The sequence below is a fragment of the Myotis nattereri genome, assembly GCF_964212035.1.
Source record: "Myotis nattereri genome assembly, chromosome: 15".
NCBI classification, from domain to species: domain Eukaryota; kingdom Metazoa; phylum Chordata; class Mammalia; order Chiroptera; family Vespertilionidae; genus Myotis; species Myotis nattereri.
In genome coordinates this window covers 15,257,839-15,284,984 of record NC_138090.1, presented here as the reverse complement: position 1 = coordinate 15,284,984, position 27,146 = coordinate 15,257,839, and the positions used below count along the sequence as shown (strand labels likewise).

The 27,146-nt window shown below is 37.9% G+C and overlaps 1 long non-coding RNA gene across 2 annotated transcripts in view; it reads right to left on the bottom strand.

The window, feature by feature from the left end:
• Positions 1-27,146, bottom strand: part of LOC308530961 — a 628,987-nt gene that overhangs the window by 398,098 nt on the left and 203,743 nt on the right. For both annotated transcript variants that reach the window (XR_013996879.1, XR_013996880.1), the window contains exon 2: positions 23,398-23,540. This is a non-coding gene — a long non-coding RNA (uncharacterized lncRNA). The remainder of the gene's footprint in view (positions 1-23,397; positions 23,541-27,146) is intronic.

Here is a 27,146-nt window from a genome sequence, read left to right as displayed (position 1 = left end):
GGTGATATGCAAATTAACTACCAGCCAAGATGGCGGCCGGCAGCCAGGCAGCTTGAAACTAACATGAGGCCTGCTTGCTTCAGTGACGGAGGACTCCAACGTTCCCCGCCTGCCGCTGCAGGCCTATGAGCTGGCAGTTTGAAGCATAGTTACAAAAATAGAAGCTAAACAAAACCCCAGAAACCAGCTTTCAGCTAGCCGGGATCTCAGACCTGGAGTTGATACAGAGTTTCGATTGTAGAACCTAAACAAACCAGATACCTGATTTCAGGAGCGGAGGCCTAAGAGCTGGCGCCTCAGAGCTAAAGCTGGCTCAGAATTTAAAAAAAAGAAAAGAAAAAAAGGAGCAGTTGGGAGCTTCAGTCCCAGCCTGAAAACAGCCCTCAGCCCCTCACCCAGACTGGCCAGGCACCCCAGTGGGGACCCCCACCCTGAAGGGTGTGTGACCAGCTGCAAATAGCAATCATCCCCTCATCCAGGCTGGCCAGGCACCCCAGTGGGGACCCCCACCCTGATCCGGGACACCCTTCAGGGCAAACCAGCCAGCCCCCACCCATGCACCAGGCCTCTATCCTATATAGTAAAAGGGTAATATGCCTCCCAGCACCGGGATCAGCGGAGCCGCAAGGTCTCCCGGCACCGGGATCAGCGTGACAGGGGGCAGCGCCCAAACCCCCTGATCGCCCAAACCCCCTGATCGCCCTGTGGCTCTGTGTGTGACAGGGGGCGGGGCCACAACCTCCCTATCGGCCCTGCTCTGTTCCTGACAGGGGAAGGCGCCCCAACCCCCTGATCGGCCCTGCTCTGTGCCTGATAGGGGGGAGCTCCCCAACTCCTGATCGCCCTGCAGCTCTGTGTGTGACAGGGTGTGGTGCCCCAACCCCCCCCACCCCATGGCCCCTGCTCTGTGTGTGACGGGGTAGAGCCATAACCTCCCCATCGGCCCTGCCCTGAGTGTGACAGTGGCGGCGCCCCAACCCCCTGATCAGCCCTGCTCTGTGGGTGATAGAGGGCGGTGCCCCAACCCCCTGATCGGCCCTGCTCTGTGTGTGACAGAGGGGAGCTCCCCAACCCCCTGATGGGCCCTGCTCTGTGCATGACAGGGGGTGGCGCCGCAACCTCCCCATCGACCCTGCCTTGAGTTTGACAGGGGGCGGTGCCCCAACCCCCCAATCAGCCCTACCCTGAGCGTGACTGAGGGTGGCATTGCAACCTCCCAATCCGCCCTGCTCTGTGCATGACAGGGGGCGGCGCCCCAACTCCCCAATCGGCCCTGCTCTGAGCCCGACCAGGGGCTGCACCTAGGGATTAGGCCTGCCCTCTGCCACCCGGGAGCAGGCCTAAGCCAGCAGGTCGTTATCTCCCGAGGGGTCCCAGACTGCAAGAGGGCACAGGCCGGGCTGGGGGGCACCCCCACCCCCGAGTGCACAAATTTTTGTGCACCAGGCCTCTAGAATATATATATTGTTCCAATTCTTGTTTTTCTATTCTGTTCTATTGGCCTGTTTTTTTTTATACCTGTACCATTAGCACACTTTCTCAATGTGGCCTAATAATATATGTTGACATCAGGTAAGGAAGTCCAAACTCTGTTTTTGAGAGGGATAGAGAGTTAGAAACATCGATGAGAGAGAAACATCAATCAGCTGCCTCCTGCACACCCCCTAGTGGGGATGTACCCGCAACCAAGGTATATGCCCTTAACCAGAATCGAACCTGGGACCCTTCAGTCCACAGGCCAATGCTCTATCCACTGAGCCAAACCGGTTAGGGCAAAACTCTGTTTCTTTTTAAAAGACTCTTGGCAATTCTTCATCCCTTGCATTTCTAGATACATTTATTTTTTGTAAAATGGGATTTTGATTGATACAGCATTGTAGTTTTGGATCAATTGTGAGGAATTGCCATCTTTCATAAACATGACACATTTCTCCATTTATTTAGGTCCTTTATAATGATGTTCAATAAAGTTTTAATTTTAACGTTAGAGACATTATAAATCTTTAGTTATATTTATTCCAATGTTCTTCATACTTTTTATATACTCTTAAAAATTTTATATTTTTTAAATGTATTTTCTATTTGTTACTCATAGATAGAAATGTGGTCCATTTTCCTATTTTGATTTTGTGTCCAGCAACTTGGATTCTTTTGGATTTTCTACATTCATAGTCATATCACCTATGAAGGATTATAGTTTTATTTCCTCCTTTATAATCCTATACCTTTATTTTCTTTTCCTTCCTTATTGCACTGGCTAGAATGTCCAATGTCATGTGGAGTGGAAGTAATAAGAGGTACATTTATCTTTCTCCAGATCTCAAAAGGAAAGCATTTTATTGTTTACAATTAAGAACAATGTTTGTTTCAGATTGTTTAGATACTAGTTATCAAATAAGGAGTGCTTCTATTCCTAGTAGTTTGCCCAAAATTCTCACATAGGAAATAATGAATTTTTTCAAATGTTTTTTTCTGTACCTAGTAAGATGATCTTATCATTTTCTCCTTTAAGTAATTATGTATGAATTATTACCTAATATGTAATAACTACATATTAACTGATTTTCTAGTGTTAAACCAACACTGAATTTCAGAAACAAGCCCAGGACATAAAATATTATCCTTTTATACAGGTGCTGGATTTGCTTTGCTAATATTTTTTCCTTAACTTTGCATCACTTTTTCTTCAAACAGATAAGCTATAATTTTCCTTTTCTCATATTTCCTTGTCAAGTCTTGCTATCAAGTTTATACTCGCCTCATAACATGTTAGATGATGTTCTAAACATTTCGTAATTATAGTCACACAACTAATGGTAGAAAACCAGTGGTGCCTTGAACATTTCTAGTCAATTTCCCTTGCTTGTCTTCCCCTTCCTACCTGTTAGTTAAGGTTCAGACAGAAAACAGAAACTACACAGGTTAATGTAACAGAGAAAATTTAATATAAAGAATTATTAACTGGGAATAAAGAATTCTTAATCTGCTAACTGAAAAGACAGAAAGAACCCTAAAGTATCAAATAAGTACCAATCGCCCCTAAAACTGGGAGAATAAAACAAAGAGGTTGGAATTATTAAAACGAAGGGGTTTGAAGAAAGGGCCAAACACAGGTCTCTGAAGGACGGGGTGCCAGGTGGCTGGTGCTGGTATATCTGAGTGAGGTGTGAAAACTGCAAATGGGATCTAATTGCTCTGTAGTTAGGAACTTCTATAGACAGAGTGACAAAATGATGTTGGAATGATACTCATAGGGAAAAACTAACAGGAAGTCCAAAAGTGACAGACCAAAACAGAATGTCATTTCTTCCTCTTTAGCCTTTCAGTATTCTTCTAGTGGTCACTATTGTCAGAACTTAACAGGGAACCCGCAGGCAAGGCAAAAATATAATTTGCAGGGCTCCCGCCTCCAGGATCTCAAAGCAGCATACATAAAGTTGGGTTTGGAACTGAAAGACAATGGTTCAATAAATGGCATGATATTAAAATGGCACATGACAGTAGGTCAGTGATGGCGAACCTATGACACGCATGTCAGAGGTGACACGTGAACTCATTTTTTTGGTTGATTTTTCTTTGTTAAATGGCATTTAAATATATAAAATAAATATCAAAAATATAAGTCTTTGTTTTACTATGGTTGCAAAGATCAAAAAATTTCTATATGTGACATGGCACCAGAGTTAAGTTAGGGTTTTTCAAAATGCTGACATGCTGAGCTCAAAAGGTTCGCCATCACTGCAGTAGGTGATGTTTGCCAGAGAACACCAGAATTTTCTTACCAATTTTGGAGGCCACCTCCAACACCTAGAAACTTAAAGCCATGCTGAGCATCTGCATAAGAAATCCTATGTGTCGCATGAACTCAAAGCTAAGATTATCACCATTACTCCATGTGGTAGGTTGCAAATTGGTCACAAAACACTCCTCACCCCTTATCCATGCTCCTTTATAAATGACTTTGCAGGTTTTCCTATCCAGGATGGAGTCTATTTCTTCTTCCCTAAATCTGGCCTCGAATATCATCCAAGCCAATGGGTGGTTTAGTCAATGGAATATTAACAAACATGATGTGTTCAGAGACTCAAAGAGTACGTTTCTTTTCTTGCTGCTGAGCATCAATACCAACATGTGCAAAAGCAGAGATTCACCTCCTGGAAAAATCAGAGACCACATGGAAAGAGGCCTCACTAGTCTCAGTATTTCTAGCCATTTCACCTGAGACCACAGACATGTAAAGCCATCCTGGACTATCCAGCCCCAGTCTAGCCAGTACAAACCACATAATTGATCTAGTTAATGCATAATTTTGTAAAACAACAACAACAACAACAATAAATGTTTGTTATTTTAAGTGACTAAGTTGCGGGGTGGTTGGTCACATACCAAAAGCTAACTACGTAATACAGACCATGTATTACTAAGTACTGTCAAAATTCTCCACTTAGTGGGTACAAAGGAATCACATCAACAACAATCAAATCAAGTACTATTCTTACTCCACAGGCTAACAAAGTATCTTATGCCTTCCTTTGACAATCTATCACTCCCAAGAACATCTAGGAATATTCAAAGGAAGAGTTTCATGTGTCCTTGCAAACTATATTCTCTACAGACATTATATAGCATCTGGAGTGTTTTTCTCTGGCTTGCATGCTTGTAAAGCAACTTGGGTGAGTATGACTGTTCTCAGTGTCGTTGGAGACTATTATGAGAAAGCTCACATCTGGGTCAAGAAGATTTTCTCCAGGTACTCCCAGAGTACTAGTCTCTTAGTATTCAAAGCACAGCAATGGGTTCCAGAAAAAGAAAGACTTTCCCTCTCCCAAACTCTGTTCTACTTTTTCTCCTAAATATAGATTCCTAAAGACACAGAATCTCAATCTCTCATGAAAACATCATTTTCAACTTCTGTTAGCAACTCTAAAACAAGAGGACATACATCTTCAAATGAAAAAACACACACACACACAAAAGCTTTCTAAGATAGTGCTATCTCAATCCACTTACAAAAGAAATATCTCTGTAATAGAAATACTATCTCTAAGATGCACTCTACCTATACCATAAAATCAACATAAAATTTTCCACTAGGACTTTCTAAACACCAGATCAATGAAAAATTTTAATGGATCATGGGTATATATTTTCAAATAAACAAATAAGAACAAATGTAAAATTCTGTAAGGAACACTTTCTTAAATTTAAAACACTATCCATTTTTCTGATCTCATGTCTATTTTACTAAGCTGTTCTTTGTTTAATGAAATGATTATGATAATTATTACTATTATTTTCCATTTTTAACTTACTCCCTTGGTAAAACTAAAGAGTTGGGTCCTCAATTTTGTTTCCAGGAACATAAAATCAAAAGTCTAGGAAATGTCAATGTAGAGTGATTTAATTTTTGGAATCTCCGGACAAATATATCTCTGTTTTTATTTGGCTAATTCGGGCATAGTTCCTAGAAAATAAAGAACAGCATCCAAATATCCTTCTCTTGAAAATTACAAAACTATGTTCCAATTTGAAATATCTTTTTTTCCAGTCTCCACCATTCCCACAGATTTCAGAGATCTTAGGACTAAATTTCAGCTATAGTTCAGGTTGAAGATGCCCCATGCTTTTTCTCACTTCCAGAAGGTTCTATACAAAGCTTCTAAGAACAGTGGCTCAACTCTGAGATAAAGAGATAAAAAGAATATTGTCTTTTCTCTGTAGAACAATTCCTGTAACAGAGACTAGCTCTGCTTCACTCAATACTGATGCATCAGTAATCAAAGTCAAGTCAGAAAAGAGAACCACTGTAGGAATTACTAACACACAAATTTAACACAGGGAATTGGTTAGAAAGGTATTAAAAGATCAGAGAGTGTAAACCCAGCCAGTGTGGCTCATTGACTGAGTGTCAGACTATGAACCAGGAGGTCATGGTTTGGTTCCCAGACAGGGCACATGCCCGGGTTGTGGACTCAATCCCCACCTGCGGGGTGTGCAGGAGGCAGCCTATCAATGATTCTCTCTCACCACTGATGTTTCTATCTCTTTCTCCCTCTTCCTTCCTCTCTGAAATCAATAAAAATATATTTAAAAAGAAAAATAACCCAGAGTATAAAAAAGGTGGTAATCCAAAGACTAGTAGCTAACTAAAGAAAGCAACTATTACCGCTAAGGCTGGTAAATGGAGGTGACCAGAGCCTGGAAATAGAAAAGACTGAATTGCAATGCCTGGATTAAGAAGGAATACCTCATGACTAAAGCGGGGACTGTTGAGGGGGTGCTGAATGCTAGTGATGGGACCAGGAAAAGGCTCCAAATGGAATATGCTTAAACTGCCAAAACATGCTATGTTTCATAGCTGCCCACTGTTGTTGGGGAAATATCAAAGGAAGCTGGAAGTGAGAAGTAAGTAGCTTCGTCCAATATTCTGTTGTCATCGAGTCCCTTCCATGGCCACTAATTAGTAGGACCTAATAGAAGCCAGTTGACAAAGGAATGTGAAAGAAGTCACTTGCAAAGCCCTGGTATTTATCATATGTAACAACAGAACACAGAAGGGTGAGAACAAGAGCAGAACAGCAGAGAGTTAACCAGCAAATGACTAACACAATTGCAATGTGCTTGTTGTGTGTATGTGTGTGTGTGTGTGTGTGTTTTCCTTTTTATTGAATTCATTGGGGTGACACTGGTTAACAAAATTAAACAGGTTTCAGATGCACAATTCTACAAAACATCATCTGTACACTGTACTGTGAGTTCCACCCCTAGTCGAGTCTCCATCCATCACCATTTATCCCTCCTTTATCCTTCTCCACCTCTCCTGCCCTCCTCTGGGCAATTACCACACTGTTGTCCATGTCCATGAGTTTTTCTCTTTTTCTTTCTTTTTTTGCTCAATCCCTCCATCACCCCCACTTAGCCCTTACCCCATAGCTGTCAGCCTGCTCCTTATCCATGAGTCTGTCTCAATTTTGCTTGTTAGTTCATTTTGTTCACTAGATTCCACATATGAGTGAAATCATATGGTATTGTCTTTCTCTGACTGGCTTATTTCACTTAGCATAATGCTCTCCAGGTCCATCCAAGCTGTCGTAAAGGATAAGATTTCCTTCTTTTTTTATGCATAAGGAGTATTCCATTGTGTAAATGTACTACAGTTTTTTTATCCACTCATCTAATGATGGACACCTTGGCTGCTTCCAAATCTTGGCTATTATAAATAATGCTGCAATGAACATAGGAGTGCATATATTCTTTCATATCAGTGTTTCTGGTTTCTTCAGATATATTCCCAGAAGTGACATTGCTGGGTCATAAGGCAGTTCTACAGATAGCCAATAGACATATGAAAAGATGCTCAAGGTCAGTAATTATCAGAGAAATGCAAATTAAAACCACAAGGTATCACCTTACACCTATCAGAATGGCTATCATCAATAAATCAACAAACAACAAGTGTTGTGAGGATGTGGACAAGAGTACTATTAGTGGCAATGCAGATTGGTGTAGCCCCTATGGAAAGCAGTATGGAGTTACCTCGAAAAATTTAAGAAGAGCTGTTGTTTTTTCTTTTAACTGCTAATAATTGAAATTTCCTGAGAGTAGAAATTAATGTTCACACAACACAGAGATACATATGTGAGGTGATGTATGTGTTAGTTAACTAGATGGGTGGAATCCTTTTACAATGTCTACATATATCAAATCACTCTGCTGTACACTTTGGATATCAAATGCAGAAATTTGGCATTGGTGCAATGTGTACATAGTATAGTTCTATGTTATTTTTATCATGTATCTGGAAATAAGGTAGGCTTATTCTTTCCACTTATTTATTTCAGAAGTGTTCTAGCTATTCTAGTTCCTTTGCCTTTTCATATACTTTTTAGACTATTCATAATTATCAACAAAAATTCTGTTGGGATTTTTATAGGCATTGCACTAATCCTATACATCAAACTGGGGAGAACTGACATCTTTACTATGGTGAGTCTTAAATGCTATGTACATAGTACTAGTATGTATCTCTATTTATTTAGATCTTTGATTATTTTTTATAGTTCTCAGCATACAAGTTCTGTACATGTTTTGTTAGATATAAATCTAAATATTCCATATTTTATAAATTGTAATGGTATTTATTTCAGTTACTAGACTATTTTTGAGCAGCTTTAGGTTTACATGAAAATTGAACAGAAAACAAAGAGAGTTTCCATATATTCCCTCATGCTGCCCTGGCAGTTTCTTCTATATTAATATCTTGAATTAGTGTAGAACTACACCTGCTACAGTTGATAAGCCAATATTAACACATTATTATAAACCAAAGTCCATAGTGTACATTAGAATTCACTGTTTGTGTTGTACATTCTATGAGTTTTGACGGAAGTGTAATGACCTGTATCCACCATTATAGTATCATACAGAGTAGTTTCATTCCCCTAAAAATACCCTGTGTTTCTTCTGTCATCTTTCTCTCCCTCCCCTAACTCTTGACAATCACTGATCTTTTTACTATCTCCATAGCTTTGCCTTTTCCAGAAGGTCATATACTTTAAATCATATAATAGTGAACTATTCAGACTGGCTGCTTTCACTAAGAAATATGAATTTAAGTTTTTCCATATCTTTTCTTGGCTTACTAGCTCTTTTTTAAATCACTAAATAATATTACATCATAAGAATATACCACAGTTTATTTATCCATTTATCTATTGAAGGACATCTTTATTGCTTCCAAGTTTTGACAATTTCTGAATAAAGCTGCTATAAATATTTGTGTGAAGGTTTTTACATAAATGTAAGTTTTCAACTCATTTGGGTAAATAAATACACAGGAGCATGACCGCTGGATCATGTGATAAAACTACATTCAGTTTTGTAAGAAACTGCCCAATCGTCTTCCAAAGTGGCTGCACCATCTTGCATTCCCACTAGATATGGATGAGAAATGGTGTTGCTCCACATACTCACCAGCATTCCATGTTACTAATGTTTTGGATTTTGGTCATTCTAATAGGTGTGTAGTGGCATCCTATTATTGTTTTAATTTGCAGTTCCTTAATGACTTTTTTGAATGATGATGAGCATCTTTCCATATGTTTATTTGCCATGTTTACATCATTTTTGGTGAGGTATCTGTTCAGATCATTTGCCCATTATTTAATCCAGTTATTTACTGATTGTAAATTTTAAGAGTTCTTTGTATATTTTACATATCAGATCTTTATCAGTATGTGTTTTGCAAATATTTTCTCCTACTCCATGGCTTCTCTTTTCATTCTCTCAATGATGTTACATTTTAAGTTTCAGTTTCCACATGTTCATTGCTAAATTATAAAAATATAATTGATTTTGTATCCAGAGATCTTGCTAAATTCATTTACTAGTACTATGAGTTTTTTTTAATTGATTCTTAAAATATTCTACATTGACACTCTTGTCATCTGTAAATAGAAAGAGTATTATTTCTTCTTTTCTGATTAAAAGGCCTTTTTTTCTTATTTTACTAAGCTGATTATAACATATAGTACTACTATTAAATAGCAATAGTATGATGATAGCTATAGTTTCTGGTACATATTCTTTCTCAAACTAAAGAAGTTCTCTATTCCCAGTTTTATGAAACTTTTTTCTACCATGAATGCATGTTATATTTGTTCAAATGCTTTTTCTGCACTGATTGATCTATGCATTCTTTAACCTGTCAATATGGTAGATTGGATTGATTTTCAAATATTAAATCAGTCGTGCATCCTTGGAAAAAACTCCACTTTGCTGTGGTGTATAATTATTTTTATATATTCCTGAATTATAGTGTCTACTATTTTGCAAGGAATTTTTATGTCTGTATTTATGAGGGATATCTTATTTGTTTGTTTTTTTATACTGTCTTTTTCTAGGTTTGATATCAGAGCAATACTGGCTTCACAGGATGAGTTGGAAAATATTCCCTCCTCTGCTATTTTCTCTAAGAGACGGTATAGAATTATTCTTTAAACATTTGGTAGAATTATCCAGTGAAACCATCAGGGCCTGAAGGTTTCACTGGATAATTCTTTTTCATGGGGTTTTAGGTCACAAATTCAATTTCCTTAAGAGTTAAAGAACTACTAAAATTATCCATTTCATAGTATGTGAGTTTTAGTAGTTTGTTGTCAAATGTGTGTGTAGAGTTGTTCATACTATTTTCTTATTATCCATTTGATGTCTGTGGGGTCTAGTGATACCTCTGTTTTATTCCTAATATTAGTAATTTGTGTCTTCTCTCATTGTTCTGTTGTCAGTCTTGCTAAGTTTTGTCAATTTTATTGATCACTTCAAAGAACCAGCTTTTTGTTTTATTGATTTTCTCTACTGTTTTACTGCTTTTTATTGCATTGATTTCTACTTGTGTATTTACTATTTCCTTCCATCTGCTTGCTTTGGATTTATTTTGATTTTCCATTTCACTGAGGTGAGAGCTTAGATTATTGATTTTGATATTTTTTCCTCTTTCTTAATATAAGCTTTCAGTGCTATACCTTTTCCTCACAGCATTGCCTTAGCTATGTCCCACATGTTTTGACATTTTGAACATTTATTTTCATTCGGTTCCATGTATTTTTTAAAATTTTCTTTGATATTTCCTCTTTGATGTATGGATTATGTAGAAATGTGTTTGGAGATTTTCTCTGTTATTGGCTTCTATTTTTATTCCATTGTAGTTCTAGGTAGGAGTGATTATTGAAGGATAACTGGACATTCTTCTTCTTATAAGACTCTAGATCTTATTTTATATCTTCTGTTTAAGTAGGGCTCCTCTGACACTACTCCAGCAGGGAAGGAGAGACATCAGGGAAGGTAGGAATATAAGTCCAAGTTCCCCACTCATCCATGGACACCAACAGTGTTTCTTGTTATTGATGCCTATGAGTGGGAGTGAAGACTTTCCACCAGGCCTCCTCAGACACCACCACAGTACAGAGCGGGGAAGGGTGTCCTAATACCACTGTGCAAATCCAGGCTCCTCACATAGTCTTTACTGATGGAAATTAGAGGTGAGGGTAGGGGGCCTGGCAAGGGTGGAAGTATAAGCTCTCCACTTGGCCTGTGTTGGTGGGAAATGGGGTGAGGCGAGAGATTTTTCGTGCTGTGTCACTAGAGTAGAGCAGTTACTGTTATGGGCTAAACTGTGTCATCTCAAAATTCATATATTAAAGTTCTAACCCTCAAAATGTCATCTTATTTGGAGATAAGATCTTTATAGCAGTGATCTAGTTAAAATGAGGTCATTAAGGAGGACCTGAAACCAATACAACTGGTGTCCTTATGAAAAGAAAAAATCTAAACGTAGAAGCATGCACAGAAGGAAGGTAACGTGAAGAGACAGAGAGAAGATGGCTACCTACAAGCCAAGGAAAGAGGCTAGGTCGGCACAGATCCTTCCCTTGCTGCCCTCGGATGAAACCTGCCAACACCTTAATTTTAGACTTCCAGTCTTCAGAACTGTGAGACAATGCACTTCTATTGTTTAAGCTACCCAGTCTGTGGTTCTTTCTTGCAGCAGTCCTAGCAAATTAATATACTGCCTGAAAGTTTTCTATCTTACAAGGCTGTCTCTTTTCTATTCCTGTTTATTTCATCTTTTCAGAAGCAGAAGTTCACAATGTGTTTTCAATGCCTGGATACTATAAAAGGTATTTTAAAAATACAAAGATTTGGAGAAACAAGAATCCTCCAGACCAATAGAAGGGCCTTTATTGCTACTACACTTATTATGTTTTTATCTTAGGAAAATTTAAAAGAAATGTGTGTAAATCATGTCACAAGATGAAAACAGTTTAGTTAAGTTATACATTAATTGTATATATTTTCTCTCTTTAGTCCCTTCATCTTATTACTAAAAATATTTCATATATATGTAGTACTATTTTTCAGATTATAAAACCATCTTACCTCTCATTTGACCTGTGAATTACATGGGGATAATAATTCTTCATCTGTAGTTGAGACAGTAAATTCGCAAAGTTGCCTAATATCACTGACCAGTAAGAAAAGGAACCAAAACCCGACATCAAACACAAAACATTTTCCATCTTACCTCATCAAAATCACTCTTGCTTATAACAGTGGCCCAAAATTCCCACACCATCAATTGTAACAAGCTTGACAACAATCCTCTAAAGCTTTCTTTTTAAAAAATTTTAAAGAATTCATTGGGGTGACATTGGTTAATGAAATTATATAGGTTTCAGGGGTACATTTCTATAATACATCATCTGTATATTGTATTGTGTGTTCACCACCCCCAAAGTTTTCTAAAACCTTTCATAAAAACCCTATAATTATAAGCAAGAGTTATAACATCTTGCTCCTTTGGTTTCACATTTTTTAATTCAGTAAAAACCCATGATAATTATTGGTTACATAGGCTATCCCAAATAATCTAATGTAATGGTTTTCAAAATATTTTCCTCAGAGCCCTAAGGTACCTTGGAATCTACCTTAAGGATGGGATACAGAGCTCAAGGCTTCTCTCTCCTGCTCAGCCACAAAGTCTCTGCTAAAATCTGCTTCATATATTGGAGTTCCTCATAGAATTTGATTTGAAAAATGATGACTAAAATAATATCGTTTTCAGGGGCCTCTCCAAGGAAAAGACTGTTCACTTAAGGGCAGTTCTTTCTGGAATGAAAGACATCAGAGTTTGTGCTTGGCTCACTTTATAAAGAGAGCAATCATAAATAATATGTAAAGTGGTCTAGTCTTGGCTCTTCTGGTTTTTCCCTGACAAGAAATCCCAAAAGTATTTATCCCATCAATAATTATTTATTGAGCACAAACTTTGGGATGGTTTCTGATAGGTTATAGAGAAGCACATGTTAGAATTCATTCAGTCAGGAAGCTCAAAATCTAATGGGAATATAGGGAGAACATCCAAGAAGCAATAATGCAGACAGAATAGGATGTGTAATAATAAATATGCAAACATTACACTACCTATATTGTATTGGACTGGGAAAATAATCTTAAAAGTAATAACTGTTATTTATTAAAAATCTACTCAAGGTAGTTATTCTACTACTTCTATTGCTCAAATTCTCACAAGAACTTTGCAAAGTAGAAGTTTTGACTACCTCCATTTTACAGATGCAGAAACTGCGTTTCCTAGGAGTTAAGTAACTTTGCTCAGAGTCACTAGAACTAGAATTTAAATCCAGGTATATTAGTTGCCTAAGTCTGTGGCCTCAAAAGGCTTTTTCACAAAAAGAAAACAAAACACGTAATTCTGAGGACACAGAGGTATCTCATGAATCCAAAGGTTGTAAGGCAGCTGGTCTGGAAAGGAACTGGAACGAAGAAGAGAAATGCTGTCAGTTACCCTGGCGATCCTTTCTTCCTACCACTCATCTCAACCACTCTCTGAATTCTTCTCCCCTTCTCTGCAGAATGACCTCTGATCCATAGTTCCCATTGTGAGTACAGACGGTTGTGCCATAGCTACTGAATTTATATGTTTCAGGCTCACCCACTTAAAGAGAGAATTTCTGGATTTTTCAGGATTCTATGTCTAGGGCAGTGGCCACCCTCATCCAATAAACAGTTAGTGAGGAGAAGGGTGTTGGGAGCATAAAGAACTACTTAGTAGCTCATGGAGGGGGGAAATACATCCTAGAATGTGGGTGGTTGAAAGATAAGCCAATAACACATATCTCCAACAAAACATCTCTCAAGCTTCTCAATGAGGTTCTTATTGCTAAAGGTTGTAATGTACCTGTTCCTGATCAGAATCAGTGGGGGGAAAAAGAAGAAACTTTGCAAAAAAGAAAAAAATTAATCAATGCTAACCCCCCCTCCATCACTACTCCTCTCTGAAAGACTTTAACTACAGAAATGTTTGAGTTATACTATAGCACTAATTTTGCCTGACATTAGAATTATATACACAGAAAACCCATGCATATATCAATTTTAAAGAAGCTAGGAAACAACATATATGGGTTTAGCTTTGTTATGCTTTGTCTGCATAACCCATGGTCATAGACAACAGTGAGGTGAAGCCTGGGATTGGGGTTAGAGGGGTGGCACTAGAATGGTTCAACTGGGGGAAAATGGGTACATCTGTATTATTGTCAATAAAGATAAATTCTAAAGAAAGAAGTAGAGCTCAGAAGAAAAGATCAATAAGCACATTCAAAGGCAACCATCCAAATAACAAATATGAGGGTTAGACCCCTCAATGGACATAAATATTGGGACTTCCAAATACAGAATAGAAAGCATGTATGGACAAAACTGTTTAAAGAAGTAAGAGAAGAGATGCAATAATAAGCAAGAAATGAGAGGGTATCAAGAATTAGCTGATAAATTAGAAAGTAAAGTAAATAGAACTCTTGACATTAAAATATGTTGTTTAAGTAAAATACTTAATTGATGGATTAAATAGAATCATATGGCTGTAGAGAGAATTTGTGAAATGGAAAATGCATATGAAGAAATTACCAAGAATTTAAAGTCAAAGCCATACAGAATATAAAAGAGGTATTTAAAGACATAGAGGAGTGAAAAATTGGATCTAAAATATATGTAAGTGGAATATCAGTGAGCAAAAATAAAGAAAATGGAAGAAGGGATATTTTAAAGAGGTAAAAGTTGCAAATTTCCCAGGACTGATAAAAAGCATGATTCCAGTGGTTCAAAAACTACAACATATACCAAGCCAGATAAATAGAGACCCACGCCTAGACACCTTGTAGTGAAATTACAAGATACCAAAGATAAAGGACTGGAAAGTGATAAAGAAACAATTAGAATTATCATGGACATCCCAATACTTATAGTAGATACAAGAAGACAACAGAATAATTCTTCAATTTATTACATACCAATATTATGTATAATATTATACGGGGGTGGGCCAAAGTAGGTTAATAATAATAATAATAATAAGTAATACAATAATTAATAAAATATAAGAATAAACTCATTTATTCACAATAGTAAACCTATTTTGGCCCACCCCTGTATAATATTACATATATGATAGAAATATGCAACAACTCAATATTGTTCCCCAGATTCAAACCCCTCCCCTTCAACCCACTCTCACCCCCCTGTGTCACCTAGCTGACCATTGACTGAATTCCCTAATGTTTAAAAAGTGCACAATCTCTAAGGCTGTAGAGTATATCAAGAAGTTGTTGTCTGGGAACTTATTCAGAAGAGATTCAGACATCTCTTTCCCAAAGATCTGTTTATCCATTCATTAAGTTATTCATTTATTAAATGTCACAGACCTTGTACTAACCTCTGGGGATGCCACAGTGAACAAGATAGACAGTATCCCAGGCCTCATGGGGGCAACATTTGGATGGTGATGAAATGCAAAAGAAAATATTACCATCGTATTTATGTTTTATACAACATGAAAGAAATATTTCAAAACTTCAATTGGCTAAGTTTTCAAAACAGAAATTTAATAGGTTTGTAGATTTCTGTCTGACATTAGATCATATGATCACAAAATCCTGGAACAAAAAGGTACCTTAGAGATTGTCAAATCCAACAACACGTTCTCATCTATATCTCATATATGTTGAAAGCTGGATCAGAGGTCCAAACTTGGTATTACTATTAAGTCCATTTATTTATATTATTAAATATATATATTAAAGGTCATGTTGAGCAGGATTTAAATCATAGCATCAATAACATTCCAAGAGAATATATTTCTTTCTTGTTCTGGACTCTCAAGAAAACCAACTTTGAGTTACTCACATTCATAGCCAGCACCAAACAAATTTAAGATATATTTGGAAACAAAAAATCAAATTTGAAGTAAAACTGAAGAACATGGAAAGGCTGGCTGGCTCCTTTGAACGCTCAAATCATAAAGAGAAAACACTGATTTTTACATTTTAAATATGGCTCTGAAGAAAGCAGAACTGTATTGCCCTCATTTGAGCTCCTCTTTATTTTATTAGGAGACCTCTAACCATTACACACACTTGTGTTCTTCCTTTAGAAGATCAGACCTTAATGGGGAGAAAAGCAGCTCTGAAAGACAAACTAAATAACATTTCCTGGGTCAAAGATTAAGTTCATCGGATGCAAACTTAAGTTCTGTGATTAAAATTCATTTAAAATATTAGATGGTATTTTGACACCATAAAAATTCTTTACTTTCCACCCAATAACCCAAGTAGTTCCCAGCACCTGTCTATTCATCATAATGCATTCCATTCTTTTCCTTAAGATGAAATTACTTCAGAAGAGCAATGGAAGAAAAGAAGCTACCACACAAGTTTGGTTCCAGTATTACTTTTACTCATGAATCACCGAAATCTGCAAGTAGTGGTATTCTGATTTTAAGTTTTCCATTAACCAGAATCTTTTTACAGCATGTGGAACATAGCTAATATTAAAATAATAATAATACACCTCCAATCTTCAAAATAGCAGGTTTGTATATCAATTTGGAAAAATGTGTCAATGACTAGGTTCTCTAAGAATAGTGAGCTACCCTACTTTTCTGTGGTTTCTAAAAATATTTATTCCCCTGGTTTAGTAGTGTTCAACCTTTTCCATTTTTCTTGGGAAGAACCCATTATATAATAACCTATTTATCTTTCCCCTCAAGGTGGCCTCCCAAAAATTAAAAGAAAAAGAAAACATCTAGAATGCTTTGAAATGATGGTAGAGCACATTTCAAAAGGGGAAAAAACACAGATTCTGAGAACATTAGTCTGACCCCAAAAGAGAGAAACACTTATAATCAATTTTCTTTTCATTAATGCGATAAATGCTGTCTGCACTTTGTGTTCCTAAAGAGAACCATTCTGAGATAAAGGATGTCTCCCCAACCTTTTATACTGAACCAGTGGTTTCCCAAATTTAATATGCATGAAGAGTGCACGTGAGCCCTCTTAAATCCAAGAACCAAACCCTGCCTGTGTAATAAATCTCACCACTACTCCACTATTAGACAGGGGATTAAAACTAATCTAGCAATCCCCAAACCAAGCTCTGAGTGGATTAAAATGCAAAACGCATGGGAGCAGGAAGATGCTTAATGCTAAATAACAAACATTTCAATCATAGGAATCATTTTTATCTTCTTGTTTATGCTAAGTAGATACTATTAGACTTAATATCTGTATTAACACAAGTGGAGGAAAGAAACAGTTTTATGAAGACCTAAGTACTTGAATGCCTTGATATAGCTGGCAAAAAAAAAAAAAAAAGCAAACAAAAATGAACTTAATAAAAAGACTATATGTGATCTTTAGATTGTTTACTTAAAGTCAACTCAGTGACACTTGACTTCTAAATTTTCCCTTAAGTCAAAATTTTCCTTAAGTCCATCCTATAAGGGTTGAATCAAGAAAGAAAAGAATTGTCCTGACCAGTTTGGCTCAGTGGATAAAGTGTCGACCTGCGGGCTGAAGGGTCCCCAGTTTGATTCCGGTCAAGGGCATGTACCTTGGTTGCGGGCACATCCCCAGTGGGAGGTGTGCAGGAGGCAGCTGATCAATGTTTCTCTCTCATCAATGTTTCCAACTCTCTATCCCTCTCCCTTCCTCTCTGTAAAAAATCAATAAAATATATTTTTTTAAAAAAAAGAAATAAAGAATTTTCAGGGACCCTGAAACTGGAGCAGATTCTCTATGGGTAATGCCCATGTCATTTTTAAGTAAGCCAATGTTTTAAGAAACATCTACTTTTGCCAAAATCATTATCACAGCACTCAATGGGAGAGCCGTCATTGCAATGAACCAAGAAGATGCCCTTATGGCCTTTGAAAGCTGTAGCTGATTGCAAATACAGGTAAGGGACCATATGCAGGCCCTTGTTAGCAAGTCTATCCAAAGAACATCACACACACACACACACACACACACACACACACACACACACATCTGGCATCTCCTAACAGCTGTGCAACACATTATAGCAAAACCATTCACTTAGCTCCAACTGCAATCCACATACTGCTGGAAGGAATCCGTAAAGCTTTATCTAAAATACTGTTGTACCTTTCAACTCTGTCATCCTCCTCAATTTTCTACTTCTGGGTCCTGTTATACCCTTTCTCAGACATCTGCATTTCAACTTGAATCCCTTCCAAGAGTCTTCCCTACCGCTCCCTCATCTATAAAATAAGCATCTTTCAAGACTCTCCTGCTGTATCATTTTAAGTGACTACCACTGAGTCAGGCCCAGACGCTCTTACATAGAGCAGCTGATAAAAAATGGTTGTAACACTGAAAGTGAGCTTGTCCTGGAACACTGACCTAGCCCCAGCATTTGTTTCCCAACAGAAAATCTGGGTGAATAAAAATGGACGATTACACTTAACGAGGTACAAAAAGGTAAGTAAATATACGAATAATGCTTGGACTAGCCTAGGTATTCACAACTGGTGTTCAGCCTTCAAGTATTGGTGTCCACTTCATTTCCTCTCAATCAAGTCTTCTTGGTTCAGAAAGTTTTACATACAGTATAATAGTAAGAGAATTAAGAACTATAACTAAAAGTTATAATAATAACAGGAAGATTTCTCAATTCAAGCATTATGATGCACAAGCGAAATTGCTAAATCATCTCGTTTGAAACAATGGCAAACGGAGCAGAGTTTACTTAGATACAGTGTGATTTCCACAAAAAAAGCAGGTTTCATATCCTTTTCTATCTGTAAAAGGCCACAAGAATTGCTAAATCTTGGGAAACAAGCAAAAGACAGTACTGGGAAAATCTTTAAGACTGGCTGAGTCAAAAATATGTGTTTCAATTTATTAAGACATTTTTGTAAAAGTATTCAAATGTGTGTGTGTGTGTTTTTTTTTCCTGGCATATCTATTTCATCAGTGAAGATCACCAATAGCCAAAGTCCAATGGGCCTCCAAAAGTCACTCCGTCCCCTCAAGCAGGTGGACTTCTAAACAAGTAGCTGGGTTTTATAAGAGTGGTTCCCAAATCCTAATCAGTTGGCCAGTTTTGGTCCATGATGAGAGTTTCACTGTTCTTCTCTAAGGTATCATAAGCTGAATGTATTTAACCTACAGGCACTTCTTTATTCTAGAATATCTCCTTCCCACATTTTCAGTGTTCAAATGTCTTTTTTGAAATCATCCAAAGTAAATGATAAGATGATTATTTTGTTTTCCATTTGTTGGATTTTTTTAAATTTGGAAATATCTTTAGTTTTTTCTTATTATTGAATTTACTGGGTGACACTAGTTAAAAAAAAATTATACAGGTTTCAGGTGGAAACATTTTCTTGGGGGAGGGGAATTTACTTAGCAAAATTTTGAAATTTAATACTCTATGAAGTGTAAATTTCTGGGATTTTGTGGAATAAGAAAAATATAGTACGGTACATTCCCCATCTCTTTTCTTTCAAAATAATAATTAACATGACTGATCTGGTAATCTAACAAAATGATGGGAATGAATTGGTGTGCTGACTTAGCTTTAGCTAACTTGGTTTAATAACCAAAAACAAAAACAAACAACCATCACAGAATTCATTTTTCTTGTCCAGACCCTGCCTGATTGATGGGTCAGCTCATTGAGGGATAGATTCTGTGATCGGGATAAAGACAAGAACAGAAAAAAGGACGGAATTCAGATGCCATACATCCCTCCACATAAGCAACCTTTCAAATATAGGCCTATCAGCTTCCTCCTCTTTTACATTTTCCTAATTCTTGTTTTCCAAAGCTTCGAGTTTGCCGACCTTCTAAAATTTGAGTTATCTGGCTCCAAAAGGTCTGTAGGATTTCTCCACATTCCCATTTGCCTGCTATGAATTTATTGAACATACACTGCTGCTGACCCCATATATAATGGACCTAAAAAATATTCACTAGAAACTCAAATGCCCATTTCTCATCTTTATGTGATTTTGCATGCGTGTGTGTGTGTGTGTGTGTGTGTGTGTGTGTGTGTGAGTGTACGTGTGTGATATCTTATGATGCTGTTTAGAAGAAGGCGCCATTAGTCACTTAGAAGACACATAGCATTATATTTTCAGGATCCTCCGAAAAGCTGGGAGAGTTTAATCTCCACTTTTTTTAGGCACTGTCACTCTCTCTCAAGACATGGGCTTTTATATGGTGTAATGTCAAAAATGACAGCAGCATGGTGATTATGGACCCATGTATGGACATCCTTCATCATTGACTAGGTAGTCCACCAAATCATTCAAAGTGAGGACAGTCAATGCCTGTAGGCATCCCTGGTTGAAATTCCAATTAAAAAGGAAAATGAAGGACTACTGTATAGATGATTAAAATGTGGAAAATTCCAAATAATACTGGGAGAAAGAATATCTGATGACCTCTAGATCCCTTGAGTATTTGAGATGATACTATACTTACAGTATCTCATAAGCCCTTAGGGGAGACAATTTTTATTATCATTGAAGGTGTAGGTGAAAATCATCCAAAGTAAAAGATGTTACATGAAACGGGTCTGAACAAATACTTGTTGGATTCCACTCCTCGTGCCAAAAAGTGACATCCAGTATCAATTAGGATGATCAGAAAGGATTGCTGGAATATGTGGCTCTTTGACATGGTTTTTAATCAGATGTCCCTAGAATTCATCTCTCATGAATCACAAAGCTAAAAATGATCTCCAGCAATTGCAGAATTCATTTGCCTCCTTCTGTGAGGAGCTGTATAGAAAGCATTGACATAAAACCACCTGCCCTTTTCTTTCAAATGCCCTGAAAATGTGCTGCAACTCAGCTTTGATTCTATGTTCCAATGTTTCACTGCTCTTACTGGCAGGAGAGAATTTTCTCCACATGTGGATGTCTAACCTAAATCCTTCATGCTGTAATTTGCATCTGTTCCTTTTGTTCAAAATGACTGTTTCTTCTTACACCTGCTCCCCATTAAATGACTATTACATACTTCTGGGTAATCATATTCTGGAGGGGAGAATGGCATAAACTACTGCAGCTGAGGGCAGTAGCATATATTTCCACACAGATGTGTGAGTCATCAACAAATTGTGAAATCTTTGTGAGTAGCAGCACATGGGAAAGATTGTCTTTTACAGACGCCAACTCTGCTCTGATAACGTGTTATAAGGAAACAGACTACAGGAGGGCAGTTAGAAACAGTAACATTGGACCTACCTACATACATACACACACACACACACACACACACCATTTATGGGCTTTAGTTGGAATAAAATGTGAATTTATAAGCCTTGTGTTCTAAATTCCTAATGTTTGGACACAATTTCTTATGTTTCTATTATCTAAGACAGGATACAGTTATGGCTGCATAAAACCAAACTAACCAGCTAGTTCTGTTAAAAACCAAACCCGCCAATCTGGTTATTTCATACATTATGGTCACAGCATCCAGTAAGTAAGTAGCATGCTTCATATTTTAACTATTTTGAAACCATTTAGATACAGTCTAATTTGGAAGACTGCATTGCTTCGCTTCCTGGGACACAGGCAAGTAGCCTCCTGGTAAGTGGCTCACTCACTACCTGCCTAGTAAGTCACATCTTTGAAACTCAAAGTATGATCACAGACCAGCAGCACTGGCAACACCCTGGAGCATGTTAAAAATACACGTCCTCAGGTCTCCTCTCCAGAGTACTGACTCCGAATCTGCATTTATAACAAGATCCTCGGGCACTTCACGATACAGTGGGGCCTTGACTTACGAGTGTCCCAACTAACGAGTTTTTTGAGATACCAGCTGTTTCTCCGCTGATTTTTTGCATTGAGTTCACAGGGTAATTTGAGTTAACGAGCTCCTTAACGAGCTTGGTCTCGGATCGAATTAAACTCGTAAGTCAAGGCCCCACTGTACATGCAAGTTTGAGAAGCACTGCTCTATTTAATTTCTTAGTGTTTCTATTTCCTCATCTATGAAATGAATATTAATCAACACTTGCTACTTAACTTGCTTCAGAACAAAAGAGGATTAATGTCATAGGGTTTTTTCTCCCCAAAAATAGTCTCTACATAAACAGAACACTGGAGAACAGTTTCATTTGTTGGCACAGGCAATGACTGAACATTCTCTGGAAAAAGAACAGGATTCCTTCCTAGATAATACATCTGTCCTTCATCCAAACTTCACTTCATGGCATAATGGCTCCAGAAACAGCACAGCAGTTCAACCAACTGCTTTTGGAGAAACAACTGAGGCTGCTCCCAATGAAAACAGTTTCCCTGCTCCCTGTCTTGGCTGTCAAACACAAACACAAACACTCTGTGGGTTAAATCAGCCCAGCTGGGTGTCTGCTGCTGAGCCATCTGCAGAACAACTTGCAGACCAGGAGCTTGACTCTGGCAAGACAAAAGCAAGAGGGAAATGGGGAGAAGGGCTATAGCCTGACTCCAGGGACTCCCCACTTGTGCCTTCCTTCCTTTTCTAATTCCTTCCCTCAGGAACGACAAGAATGGGAGAAACAGATGAAGTTTTCATGCATCAAGAAGGCTCTCGTGGCTGTCAGGCCAATCCCTAACCAGATGCCCAAGGGGCCTTACACAGTTTCACATCACACCCCCACCCCAAGAAGGCCGCACAGCCACAGGAAGGGGCAGCCCCAATGGCCCTGAGGTTGAGAAATGAAGAGGGCATTGAATCACTACCTCCACCCATGATCCTGAGCCCCTTGAAGTTTGTCCAGACATGAGACAAAAACCCTTTAGGCTTAGGGAGAAAAGAAAAACAGATTCAGTCCTTGACCTGTCTCCCAGTTGCCAGTTCCCTTGTACCTAAAGCCCTGGGTTAGAGCGAGCATATTCTCTCCCAGCCAGAGAATCAGTGGAGGTCTGGTTTCTCCAGGTTGATATTACCTGAATAACATCAAAAATGTAAGACTAGTTCTACTGACTTTGCAACCAACAGACAAGATAAGGTGATTGTGTCATTCTATTCTGCTAGTGAGTAAAAAAGGCATCTCTAAATACAGGTAAGAAGAGACTCATATTGCATTCTGAATACACACACACAAAAAAAAAAATAGCAAAATATGCCCACCAGGCTTCAATAGGTCCCACAGCCATCTCCCTCCAAATATCTTGGTTTCGCCCACAAAAAGCGGCCCTTAGCATGCTGACCATCCTAACACGGCCCCCAGCCTGAGCCCACATTGTTTATCCTTTTGACTCCCTTTCTCCTTTCTTTTTCCTTTTCCCTTCTTCATTCTGTCCTACCAGATCTCAAGACTAAAAAGGGGGCAACTTTGGGAAAATGGATTACAATCATCAACAAAAAATAACAAAAGGCTGATAATCAAAGGAAAACCCCCTCAGACAAACAAATGACCTGAAGAATTTGAGTAAAAGGAACTACTTCTAGCACAATGGGTATTTTGTTTTTGTTTGTTTGCTTTCTTTCCAAATCTCTCACTCTTATTCCCCCAACATACCAAGGAAGAGAAAGGCGGATGCAGGAGATGCAGATGCTGAAGAGTGTGTCCTCCATTAGATGATGGCTACTTCCATAAAAGGAGAGAAGCAGGGCTGGTATTGAATGTTCTGGATTGTTCCACACTCGCTGGAAATTACACAGCTAAAATAAAGATCAGAGTTGACATTACTATTTTGCCTAAAGCTCTGTGGGAAGGGTAGTCTTTTTAGAATTCAAAGGTTACTGAGGTAGGTTTGAGTCCTGCTATGTGTTGCCTCTGAGTTGGGATTTTTCCACTTGAATTATATGGTTTAAGATTCTTCCAATGTAACATATGGAAAGCTCCCTCTGCCACCTTCATGGTTCCAAATACCATCCCTGACCTCCTCCAACCTCCCACCCAAGGCAGCTCATCACATCCTTCAACATAAACTTCATGCTAGGATCTGCCATCCAACACTCCCCAGGCCACCTCCCCCTAACTCCCAACAACCTACGAGGTATGTTACAGAGATAGAAACAGAGGCACAGAGAGGTAGGGGGGATGCTCCTAGTGACAACAACAACAAAGAGAAGGGTCAGGTACACACACCCAGGTCTAGCTGGCTCGTAGCCTTTCTAATTCACCATGCTATTATCCTAAAAAAGGGCAAATGGCTTTCCCCTCAGTATCAGCGATGCACCTTTTCACCCATTCATTTTTTTCTGAGTGCCTCCCTGGGCCAGCCTGGTGCTGGGCATGCTGCATCTCATTCTGCCCTCCCAGAGCCAACGTTTCCATCTCTGCTATGTCAGAGGAGGCAGGAGAGCACAGTGTTTACAAGCATGTGCTTTGGAGGTGAAAACAAACAAACTTGGATTTGCATCTCAAGTCATCCACCGAGTAGCTATAGTGCCTGCACTTCACCTCTTTGTACCTGTTTCCATTCCCATGAAGTTGGCATAATAATCAATTTCATGAGAATAAGGTACAAAAACATGTATAATCTAAACTTAGAATCTAAAACAGTGCCTGGCACAAAGAATATATTTAATAAATGAAAAACATTCATCCTCTTCTCTTCCTTCTCCTCCTTTTTGTCCTCCTCAAATTCAAAAATTGTGGTGATAGAAATTTACTCAGAGTGCGAGAAAAAGCCCCCATCATACCACTCAGAGCATAACACCCCAGGCCATGGTCAATTGGTTCATATGTTGAATCTCTCCCACTCCACCTTTAACTCTCACTGGACTTAAGACAAAAAGGATCTAATGCATTCCTGGCAGTTTTTCAAAGCATGGCAGAAGTGAGTCGGGTTTATAAGATTAATTCTTTTCTCTCCAGGCAGTGGCTCAAATCAGAACCTTCACTCAACCAACCCAGTGGATAATCTCCTTTTATTACTTTCAATCAAACTAAGTGTCTGCAATCTGTACAATGGCCACTAATTTAGTGGGAAAAAATCATTTGTAGAGTATGATTATAAAAAGATGAGACAGAACACAAGGTCCAGACAGGATAAGCATGCTGTAAGTTTACTCCTATCTCATTGCATAGAAAGCTTCTATGACCCAAACTGCATTAAGGACATACAGCTGTTCTGCTAAGCTAAAAATCAAAGAAAGAAATGGACGTTGTTCACAGATCAGTTCCTTATTTAAATAAGGGAAACAGCCTATCAGTTAAATTCAGATCCTTTGTCACACTCACACGGAGCCATGCATCGCTCATGCAAAGTTTAACATGAAAAGGTTTCATTGTGTGAAAATCAGAACCTTTTTTTTAAGATAATAAAATTCTAGTTACACAACTGGACATCACAAAGCTGTCTGAATTGTGGAAACCACTCTCTTCCTGTGATGGATAATAAGGCGGGGTTTTGCTTGCTTTGATTAATTTCAGAATATTGCAGAGAACCTGCATAATCCCTAAGATAGCAAAGGAGAAAAGGAGAGGCGATGGGCAATGATAAAAGCATGGTAATGGAGCAGAGGCTGTGTTTCATCCACTGTAGAAAAGCCCCCCCCAAACTAATTTCATTTCGGCAAGTACTAACCACAATAAGGGTCAGCACAGAAAAATGTCCTTTAATGCTCTGGGGCTTAAATTATATGCACTGAGGCTCCACAATGCAAAACAAAAACTATGAGATGTCGCCATGACTGTGATCAGATATACAACATAGCCAGAAAGTGCACATTTTCCTTTTTTCAAATCACAGCAGCCATTATTTATACAAGTACTGAATATGGAAAAGGCTCTGACAAATTTACAGTGGTGTTTGGATGGATGAGGATGGCGGATGATGGATGAGGGAGACAGAGGATTCCCTTATTAAAGCATCAAATTCATCCCTAAATATCAAATAGACATCTTAGCCACAACTACACTGCTTCACACTCAAAATTACACCAACCAAACATGTTCAATGTTTTTCTTCAATAGAAAGAGGCAGGATTTTCTCCTAATAAATATTGTTAATTTGTACTATGGCATTAAGTACCTTTCTTTTTCTGCATAATGTGGACTTCAATGTATATGCTTATCAAACAAGAATAAATGTGACAATTCACATATATAAATGAATGCCAGCAAAAACTGAGCAGCAATCTCAAGCACATTATTCTGTTCTTAAATTTTAGTAAATAATTTCAGTAGATATAATCTTCCAAATGTATTTTTGGTGTCTTTCTTGACAGGACAGTAGCTCTTAAGGAAAACTCACCATTCACTGTATGATTATTTTTATACTATGCCCAGATAAATATATATAGCAAGTTGGAAGCACTGCAGCGCCCACTAGTGGACATATTAGAATCACCTGTCTTCCGTAGAGTAAAAACCAGAAAGAGCATAAAATAAAAAGCCTTTACTTTAAAACCATTTACATAACCATTCACTTCTTATTTTATCTACAATGATAACAGAGGCATGCACAAAGAGAAAAACTTCCTTCTGCAACTATCAACTTCTCCTTCATCTGATCCTACTGTAAAGTCAACTGTGCACAGAGAAATGAATTTAGTGGCATGGAAGGTATTTTTTAAATTAATAAAATGGTCCATGTCGAATAGATCTTGCCCAAGACAGTTAAAATCTAACATTCGAAAGTTTTCTCAGTAAAAAGAAATGATTCTTTACACTTCTAGCTGATCCTACCCCAAATTACTCCTTCCTCTGTTAGTATAGCCTCCTTTAATAGAAACAAATCCTGTCTACCCAAAGCCTGTAATGACATCACTGGGAATTGGTCTTTTAGCATTAGCTCAATGTAATGAATGAACCAATGGCAATCGGATTATAATTTACCAGGCAACGAAGTTTACACATTGCAAGTGTCACCAGTTATTTTCTTTTTAAATGAAAAACAAACCTCATTTTGCATTTTAATGTTTCTGTTTAAATAGAGTGATGATTAAATCCCATGAAAATATATCTTTGACAGATAAGCCAAAAGTTACTACTTTAACTTGATTTCTGAATAACACATAGATTTAAAGTAGTAAGTGAAATTTGTTTGAAAAAATATGAGACAAAAATATCTATAAAACTTCATTCATAAAACTGTAAAGCAACAAAATGTTCCTACTTTGAGTTAACCCAAGACATCTTACTTAGCATGAGTGTGCTGAAAGAACAAAACACAAGCCATGGAAACCAAGGCTATAAAGTAATTGTTTTTAAGATTCTAGAATCAACTAGGCATAAACCTCGACATTTTATTCTAACATGTAAACTGAATGTATTACAGGTCATCAACAAATCACCTGGATTTTATTGTTTACTTT